This window comes from Strongylocentrotus purpuratus, unplaced genomic scaffold (genome assembly GCF_000002235.5).
Source record: "Strongylocentrotus purpuratus isolate Spur 01 unplaced genomic scaffold, Spur_5.0 spur5_scaffold_13, whole genome shotgun sequence".
NCBI classification, from domain to species: Eukaryota; Metazoa; Echinodermata; class Echinoidea; order Camarodonta; family Strongylocentrotidae; genus Strongylocentrotus; species Strongylocentrotus purpuratus.
Window position 1 is genome coordinate 23,764,366 of NW_022145598.1, and position 10,772 is coordinate 23,775,137.

Below are 10,772 nucleotides of genomic sequence, written 5' to 3' on the forward strand. Positions count from 1 at the left end.
CATAGATTCAGAAGAGTTGAGACACGTGCCTCATTCATGAGTCAAGTGCATCGATCTTGAAAGTCCAGCAAATAAATATGAAGCTATACAGTGCCTCGAGGTTCGTCTCTTCAGAAAATGAACTCGGCCGATGTCATTTCACGCGCGTGCTTCTGTCTTTGCGCATAGCTTCGGGCTTTTCACGTGTTAGCAATGAGACCTTTTATGAACCCTCTGACAAAATGTCATCGGCAAATGATCTGACTCGAACGCGGCGTTTTCATGTAAGCAATTATTATTAAAACGCCTGTCGTAGAACATTCTCGTTTCAGAAAAACTGCCTCTTATCTAGTAGACTAAAAAGATGCGATAGACGAGAATTTGTGATTGAGGTACCACACTGTCTTTCTCACGTATATTTGACGGAAATAAAATTTCAAAGTTAGTGAATGAACCAACCGTCGGCACTTTCGCGGTTGGGTTAGCTTCAAGTTAATTCTTGAAAAGGGGATGCACTTCATGATGATGATTCTGATTAATGCCAGGCATGTCTTTCCCACATTAATATGCAACGGTTAGGGTTGACATAATAGGAGCGACCTTGAAGCTTTAACATAAAGCTATCTGTTTCACTAATGCTACGGTCACAAAGATTTTCCATTGTCTTCCCGAATTTCCATTGTCTGAAAATCGTTCGTAGCAGTTCGTAATGGCATTTGTGACCGAGGCTTAACGAACTTGATCATTTCCATTTATCAGCTCCTCTCTGTGTACGCTCATATTACTTTCAGTCACTTCAGGGTCTTCATGTAGAATCCTTGACCCCCTTGGGCCCTGTCTCATATACACCTGTAAATGGATTCATATCGATGGCAATTTGATAATTTAATAAACGTATCAAAGAGATAGGAGATTGTAAGTTTGCGATTGATTTGAGGAGGACTTGCTATCAAAACGGATCAATCGCAACTCTACATAAGGCATGACCCTGAATTGTAACATGCAATTTTCGTAATTTAATCAAAGTTCATGCATACATCTTTGTTGAGTGCTTCGTTACAATTATTTCATTCACCTATAATGAATAATTGTATTTCGATAGTCAGGATGCGAATTGCATACATTAATTGCTTCTAGGTAGGAAAAACATTAAGGCTTGTCCTAATTAACAAAATGTAATAAATACAATATGCATTCTGACTATTGAAATACACATATTAATTTCTTGTGAATAAAATATATGTTTCGAGGCACATCACAAAGATAAGCATTAAATTTGGATACCAGGTAATGCTACGGTCACAAGGGTTCGTACAAACGATAATTTCGTACGACTCTCCCTGTTTTTCCATTGTCTTCCCGAATTTCCATTGTCTGAAAGTCGTTCGTACGGCGTTCGTAGCAGTTCGTTATGGCATTTGTGTCCGATGCTTACTGGTTCTAAAGTACCGCGCTGCGCATGAGGTTCACCGCGAAATCATTCAAGCAACGGGCTGGAGCAGGGCAAATTCAGTGTTTGGCGCTGGTGTTATCACCATGCCATTGTTCAGCACTAAATCGTTTAGAACCAGCAATCATGGCAACTTGACGTCTTCGGTACTCTATTTACTACAACGACCAGCATAGACTCCAATAATACTTACTCATATTCCTTAAGTTTTGAGCCTAGCCTAAATCACTCTGAAATGTAAATATTCATATTGAATGTCGCCAAAAACTAAAAACAACAACAACATGAGTTGGTCTAGCGGTACTTTCCCTTGGTCGACCCCGGTTCGAAACTGGGTCAAATCTAATCATGCTGACGTTAATTATGAATAGGGAGTTTTAGATTTGCGTGGACTGATACGTGTGACGTCCATTCAAGGCAGTGCATTAAAAGAACGTCGATCGTAGCAATCCACGTTGTCGTTGTGCAAATCTAAAAGTCCCTAATGTCGGTCCCTAGACGTAAATAATCACACTTATGGGATTGATACCAATTTATAAAAACACAATAAACCGTTTTCTAACATATTCGCATTGTATGCATACTTATTACACAAAGGTTGTTCTTGACAACCTAAACGCTTGCCCGAGGATTATCCGAAATAGCAACAACTAACATGTGCAGACAGGATTCCAAGTAATGTAGTCCCGGAATGTAGTTCATTCAAAGAAGTTAATGGAATAACTTGCAGTAGATCCCTATAGGAAAGAAACATCCATTATATGAATGTTAGGAAACCGCTTTATTACGCACACACACACACATACATCTGTCGACAAAATACCATGTGACATTTTTTTTTACTCATACGCCCATAGTTGGAAAGAAGATCCCCCCATAGTTGGAAAGAAGATACCCCCTCCCTAAACTGGCAAATGCCCCCCTCCCCACATCCCCTCTGGCTCTGATTTGTAAAAGTCATGCCATTTCGAGCTGGATAACATCTCACGTGGAAAGCTGTGAACTATAGTAGTTCATAGCTTTCCACGTGAGTTGCCCCCCCCCCCAACCAATAGAATGCCGATGATGTTCAATGAGAGCATGAACCTTCTAATAGTAGGTCCATGATGGGAGGAACTGGGAGTGAGGTTCCTATCATGACCTCCTACATGCTCCTATCCCTGCATGCAGATCAATCCCAGGCCCCGGTCCCAGGTAATCTTTTCGCCAACTTGTTCAAGCTAAATTTTGAAAGAATATTCCTCCAGGATGGATATCCCCGATCGGAAACACTTGTTCCATTGTATAGGACGTCAAGTGAGCTGCAGTGATTATAATGAAAATGAGTTTAAGAGTTGAAAAGGGGGTAAATCTCGTCTGGTGCCAGATTAAATCGGGGCTATTCAGCACCCAACACCAATCCCTCAATGGGATGAATCAAGGAGCTTATACCATGGACATACTACCTCCTAGGTTGAAAACACACTGACACTGTCTTTTGTGCATGGTAGCGTTCCCACCAGCCCTTTCCGATTTATTTCAAAGTGCCCAGGTCGTCGGGTATTACGGGCATGGGATCAGGCTTAGTGGGGCTGAGATTATAGTTTGACCTGATTTTTTAAATCTCCCTCGCATCCATACCCGAAATGCGGTCAATGGGATTGGAAGCGTTTGCTCACACCAAAAAGATATCCTCCTTGCTCACATCTTGGTGTCATATTAGAGAATGGCAAAAACTTCCGAAGCAATCTTTTTCATGCATACAAACATCTTGTTTAATTCTCCACAGGTGTTTGTTTATTTGTTGTTTTCCGGGGGGCGAATAATATAGGTTGGTTTTTAATTTTGAAAATTCAACTCCGGGTTTGGTATTTTTTGAGAGAGCAAGTAACAATTGATGTGATGTAATCTTAGCTGACATAATGATGGAAATAGCATGTTTTCCCAGAGTCAAACCAAACTCGGGCTAAAATTTAAAATCTGAATTTTAGAGCTCATAATATAATTTATGTATAATTTTCCCCTAGGCATACAGCCCATTACAAGCACAACCCAGAGATAGATGTACTTAAATGGTGTTAACAAAAGGAAATGCAAAGTTCGCAAACGAACTCTGTAAATTTATAACTTCAGTAGCAAATTTAATCTGTATGTATTGCAGAACAGTTTTTCTTTCTTTATTTGTTTGTATAAACTCTGCGTTAGTCGGGCTCACAATTTGAAAGTAATGGAAACAATTAAACTGTTGCGTTGGTCGAATTCGTAATTGCAAAATCCCATGGGAACTTAACCAGGTGTTCTTCCATTAATAAATCTCTGTTATCCCTTTTCTACTCATCGCCACAGATTTCATCCCATTACCTCTCTTTTCACGGCGCCAAAAACATTACACCAATTGTGTGTTTTTCTCTCCTCTGATTTTTGTTATCCGCTTGCTATTTTTCCCCTCTAACCGAATTGTGGACATTAAGCAGATAACGAGAGACGCCAAACAATAGACGAGGCGCCAGGCAGGCGGGGCAGACCAGTGGTAGGTAAACTGTCTGAGTCAAGTCTTTTTGGGAGCGAGATAATTGAGCTCGGATTTGGAACTCATGCAGGTGCACAGGTGTTCGCCACTGGAATCCTGAGTTGAGAGCCTTCAGCAAAACAAATCGTTGACTTCTTCAGGGGGGAAAACTACAGTGCATGTTCGTGTACAGTTTTGTACCCCGGTGCGGCGCCATCAAAAAAGAAGGAAAAAATGAACAACTCATGAACATGTGACCAACATTTTTATTTAAACTAATTTAAATCCTTCAGCAAAACAAAAAAGGTTCCTTCTTGAAAAAAACCCGACTGTTTGTCTTCGAGTTCCCCGGTGCGGTTCTCTTTTTTAAAATTTAAAATTTTAAAATGACTTAAAATGACTTAAATGACTTAATTTTAAATTTTAAAATGACTTATGACCAACGCCATTTTGTCAACTAATTTAAAAGCTTAGAAATAGAATGCATTTATCAAGACATTATTACCTTCTATTTATTTGATTTTATAGAATAGCTTTCATTCCCTAGATTTTAAATGTGTCCTAACGGTGGAAACATGATTATACCAATCATGTTTTCTTATTACATTGATATTTTGTACATGACATCCCTGCCCTATTTTGTTGATGAACGATTTAGTAAAACTAATAAGGACCGATATTTAATTTATTTCGCTGGGCTACTTTTAATTGCTTTCCATTCGACAAGGCAGACCCAGACTAGAGTTCCGATCCCTGTACATGCCAGGCCAGGCCAGGTGGCTTTCTGCTTGCAACACCCCTTAATAAATACTTATGTCAACATTGGCTGTATAAACAGGCGATAAATAGTATTCCGTTCACTCCCACGTCAACATTGAACCTAAGAAAACAAGACACACGAATAAATGTGCTTTTAGGTTAGAGCTGGAAAATAATGTCGGTAATATTTTTCTGGTTTAGATCAGCTGGGCTGCTTTTGTGTGACCAGGTGCAGTTTCTAATGTTCTAATGTATGCTGACTATGCGGGCCTTGATGAAGGCTTCAGAAAATTGTATAATAGGGCATTTTCGTAAATGGAATAACTTCAACGAGGCACTTAACAAAGAATTGTGCATTAAATTTGATGAGATTGCGAAAATGGCCTATTGTGATGAAGTCGAAAATAGCATAATTAAAATAAGTTGTGTTAAAAGGTTATCTTCGGATAATGTAACGATTTGATTACCGACTTCAGCGATTCGAATCACCTATATTGAAAACCTTTTTAACATTTAAAAAAATAAAAATAGGCGACTAACGAATTGATAATCATAGTCATAAGACTATAGGCATACAGCTGATATGAATATTGCACGTGTTTTTTTATTTCAGTATTAAAGGGGTTGAAGAAAAAGAAGGAGTGTTGTTTATAAAGATATGAGTAATCATGATTTATTTCTTTCCGATTTTCTGGTATTTTGAGGTGTTTGTTAAAAAAAGCTATGCTAAGCAGATTATAATAGGAAAATTGATGAGAAAATAATGCATGTTAGACCCTTAAAACACCTGAAAGCTTCTTTCCAAATGAAGATCCATCCGTACTTTTCTGATGTTTCAAATTACACCGAACCTTTTTCTCAAGGACGAAATAGCCAGGTGATGTGGCAACCAAGGGCAGGTGAAAAAAAAAGATCACTTCGTAATCGAGACTCAAAACTTCTTTTCTACGACGAAAATAGGCGAAACAGGAACACGGGCGCATGTTTTCGACACGGCTGCTCCAAGCTCAACATGATGATGATGCGTTCGTGTCTTGACGCTATGTTCCAAAGGAAACAATTCATTTTGAACTTCACGTTTCTACAAATTGATTGTCTCCTTTGAAGGAAATATGCGAACACGATAACGCGTCTCCTTTGAAGTTTTTAATGAACGAAACGTTTCGAAGTTCCTCCATCCTTCTATTTTCTCTCCAAGCTGTAGTTTCTATCGGTAGTTTCATCGAGATTCCGACTGATTTCGAAGCCAGTAATCGCATTTCCGTGTTTCTCTTCGGTGTCGTGTCGTATCTACTTGGCGATGCCATGATTCCCAGTTCCGCATGCCAAAAATAAATCGTCTTTTCTTAACTATCTGATGATTGATTGGTTCCTTTAAAAGGTTATCATCCTCATTTCTATGTTAGTGTTACAATTACAGAGGGTGAAATAGATGTGTCAAATCATGAAAGCTTATCTCTTTTTCCGGATTCGCTCATAGTCTGTCCAAGCATTAGGAATTATTTCATTAAAGATTCCTTTTTGTTTAACGGGTTAATCTGCAAATGCTTATGAACATCAAGGTTTTCAAACGAGGTGATTGTGGATGTTGAATTCAAGATGTCTTCTGTGGCTGATTACAGTTTGTACTATAAATAGTTTTTCGTGTATGAACTACATCCTATACATACCCACATACAGTATTCCAGATGTTTCTGCATAAACAAATCTTTCACTTTTAAAGGTAATCTCGAGCTCTGGTATGGGCATCGTATGTCGAGAGAACATGGCTATAATTTCTTTCTGGATCTGCAGTAGATTAATTGTTTTAATACTTAAAAAAATCAAATCAAATTCACAAAAACTTGCTGAAAATCATCTTCAATAAAACCACAACTCTGACATGGTGTAGGGCCTATACCTACCTTGATTTCCTTATTTTAATATGCTCGTTACTCACCCCCTATATTTTCTACAAAAAACGTTTGGCTTATGTCATTTATTTATAATCTTGAGCAATCAGTGTAAGTTTTGTTGGATTCTGTGAGAATTCAGTTTCTATCATTACCAGAACTCAAGGTTATCCTTAAAAAAAATCAGTAAGTTTCTTTTCAAAAGAATGTGATTTGTACAGGAAGACATTGACGAATGACGTTCAAAATCAGGTCCTTCCAACTAAATACTGGACTCATATTCCCCCCCCCCCTCTCTCTCTCTCTCTTATCTTCAAGAAAGTGTGCTGTGATCTTGACCTTGACCATGGAGGAGTCGTTGAACTGGACGAAGCCAGTCGATTGTTTCTGAGGAAGTCTTAGATGTTGTATTCCTCGGATTTGATCACCCTATGAGGTGAGAGCAAGGACTACATGGCATATCTCGAGTGAGGAGAAGATAAGGTGTGTTTCAGGGATCGTCTTCTACCAAAACGAGGCGAAAATAGTTTGTTTCCCGTAACTTTGCGCGGTCTACGAGACGTCCCCTAAGTGGTGCCTATACGTGTAATTAACGTCAAATGAAAATACGACGGATTGAATGGTCGTAATTCGTGGAGGCGTCAAATAGTCTCTGCAATCTACTAGCGCAGACCTAACACAAAATTCCGATATAAAAGACGATTGCCATCTTATGGTCTTCATTTGCATTTTGACGGATTTTTTAGTAGAATATGAGCAGATAGTACTGATATGGTTTTGTAGACAAATAGGATATCATAATCCTGAAATTCTGTATTTTAAACTTCCTCAAAAGTTTTGGACTTTCTTAAAGGTCTGTAAAGTAGACTTGGCAATGTCTCAGGCGGGAGTGCAGGTGTGCAAGCGACGGATGTGAATGGTGGGCGCCCCCAAAGACCCGACCACCAGTTTAGCAAAGTGACGATCCCAAAAGCCATTTATCGCTGCTCTCGATAGTTTGTTAGTAATTGATTCAGGCTGCGGGACGCCTTTGATGTTGGTGATTGGCGTGTGCGTTACTATGGCGACCGCCAGACCGGCGCCCGTCTGCTATCGGATTGTGGGTGGATGAATGGGTGACGTCACAGATCGTGGCGCCGGTCTGTCGCCGTGAGCTCTGGTAGTATTGGAGGGGGGCTTAGGAGGGCCAATTAATCACCTGTCACTGGGAACCAGTGGAGTTCCACCACACCCCTAGCCTCAAAATACGAACCCCTGTACAACAGGTGGATTCCACAGACAACTAAAATTATCCATCCGAACATTCTGATACTCCAGATGATTAATGCAACCATTCCAGAAATGAAGTCGCTCTATTTTAGGGAACTTTTAAAAGTTACGAAACAATAATAATGCAATAAGAATACCGAATGTATGGATACATTTTCGGTTTGAGACTACGAAGTCTCGGGGGAGGTGTATGAGCTTATGAGGGGTATGTTTACAGGTTTACCTATGGTAAAGAATAGGGTGAGTGTTTGGATTACCATCATGTTCGTCTGCACAGCTGTGAACTGGTTCATGTGACCGCCATATACCAAGGATCTATAATCAAACGAAGGATGCGGGGGCATAGTCGACGTTTGAGGGTGACCAGTGGGTTCCCGGTTCAAACAGGGGCATGTAACTAAGGTTCGATCGAGAAGCTTCTGACTAATTGGATGCTTCATGGCTCGAACTTTGGAGTGTACCATCAGCCGCTCCTATGTCATGCCTTTTGCAAGTTCTGATCTCGAAAACTTCAAAGAGAAACTCAGCATCCTATCATTAAAAGCTCGGTGACAGGGCACAGATTATCATCGCTTTGTACCGTCAGGATATTGCTCTTTATAAATCCATACATTACAGTATTTGTTACTTCTCATGAGATGAATAGAAAGAAGTTGTCCTACAAAATGAAAAGAGGAGTATGAAAAATGGATAGGTCAAAATGGCTAGAGAAAAACTTTTGGTGGAGGAGGGGGGGGGGGTAGTGACTTCTGAAAGATCTGTACATTAATTTTTGGCGTGCATGGTCTATGCAGATGAAATGATGATTGATACAGGGGTATGATCTTTCCTTAATCCTTTATCATTTTTTTTTGTACTGGTCCTTACCATATTTGCTTGGTAGCATCAGTTTGGAACCGATGACAAGCACCTCCATTCGCCCCTCTTTTTCTTTCTTTCTCTCTCTCTCTCTGTCACTCTCATTCACCCCTCTCTCTCTCTCTCTCCATCTCTATGACGTGCTCTCTACATGGCAATCATGTCTGTTGCCACGGTCACACAGATTTGAGAATTCCATCACTCTGTTATCAGGTCATCAAACAAAGTCAAAATTTGTTCAGCTTGACACCAGTCACTGCCAAGTCGCTCCCCTCGAGGGAGCCCCCTGCTCCAAGAATGGCTGTTCCGATCAGCAACTGGTATGAACTTTGCCCCCACACCAAAACATGTAATGACAAGGCGATGGGTTCGTCGAGTGGCGACGACGATGGTGCCTTCAAATATCTTGACAGAGAGCTAGAAAGAAGAAAAATATCTCTGGACTTTTTATTTAATTTTTCTTGTACCGTGTTTACGGGAGTAGTCTTGAAGATAACTTTTAGCTCGAACACCGCTCCGAGCCCTTGTATATTTATTTTCGTCGCAATCGTTTACAATTATTACAACTTTTTGTATGTATTTGCGAAGAAATTCCATATGGGATTGATGGGGATTTGAACTTTTGTTCACTTATGCCATCAAAAGTGGACTTGTAAAATAAATATCTTTAAAAATACCGAACGATGAGATGCATCTCGAAAGATGTTGAGACTTGGTCACAAATTAACTAATAGAGGCAAAGGCCTGGAATCAAGCCTGATTTGAAGGGAAAATTTCAAAAGCTTATGCTTCTGACCGGTAAGTATTAAATAATCTCCCAAATTAAACTTGGCGTCTATTCTTGGTAGATAGTGAAAGTGAATGGCAGATCATGAGGATTGGCGAAATGTCGCCCCCTGTTGGTCGGCTTGATGAATAGAGTGCGTGTTTTCACTTTTCACGGGCAAGATCAATTTCAGCCGATCGGCTCTTGACTTCAGCTGTATAATTAGTCAGGATTAAAGGAACACTTTAATTCGATAACACAGGCAGTGAATGGCGAACAAGAAACCAAAACAGTTCATTTACTTGCACATGACAATACCTTTCCTGACGGTTCGCCACCTCTAATGAAGTTAATCAGTTTCACGAGAAAGTCCTATAATTCCTTTACAACGCACCGTTGATGGACCAATGCTGTTGGATTATAAGTCTTGTGCTCTTAATAAAATTTCTGGTGTTAATAGAAAGGAAAATGACGATGTTGTTTTGATAAACTCTACTTCAATTTACTGGGAAACCCCCCTGTGAGTAATGGCCGTGACACGAGATGGCTTTAATTATTTTGTTTATTTGCACTTGTATCAATGTCATTTCGGCGCCCGCCCGTCGTTATCAGCATTAAAGAGTTGGAAATGACCATTAAAATATTTTCTTATCTTCAATAATGAAAATCCACCGACGTTTCCATTCTTAAGTTGTTAATTACCCCCACCGATATCATGAAAATACTTTTTACCAGTTTGGTGTATCAGGAATTTCTAGATTTGATCATTCCTAATTGATTACATGTACGTTCTTTGAATTTACAACCTTTTATCAACTTTTATTCAAAGCATGTTCATGATTTGAACCTCCACGACTGATAAGAAAAAACTAACCTTGAACAGCGTTATTTGGGGTTCGACAATAAAAGACATTTTTACAATGACAATGCGTAGCTCATATTTTTCCTTATTAATTCTATCTCCCAAATAATGGGGCATATATCCTCATAAAATATTTTATGAACGTGTAGTGATTTTAGAATTGTACCTTTAGATGGAAGGTGAAATGTTTATCTATTTATTGAGCTATACACTGCTTTTCCCAGTGCATTCTTATGAATCTTATCTAAAGGATGAACTTAAAATCTTCTAAAGATCTAAAGTCTAATTTTTGATTGGCCTCTGTCAATGAGGCCAATAGATAGCACTGTGGATAGGTGATCGCCCGTAATTAATCAAATGCTGCAATACGATTGGTCGAGTCCGGCTGTGCTATGGTAGTCGTAATTTACCTCAGCGTGAAATAGTCCCCGAGGTCCAACATGACTTCT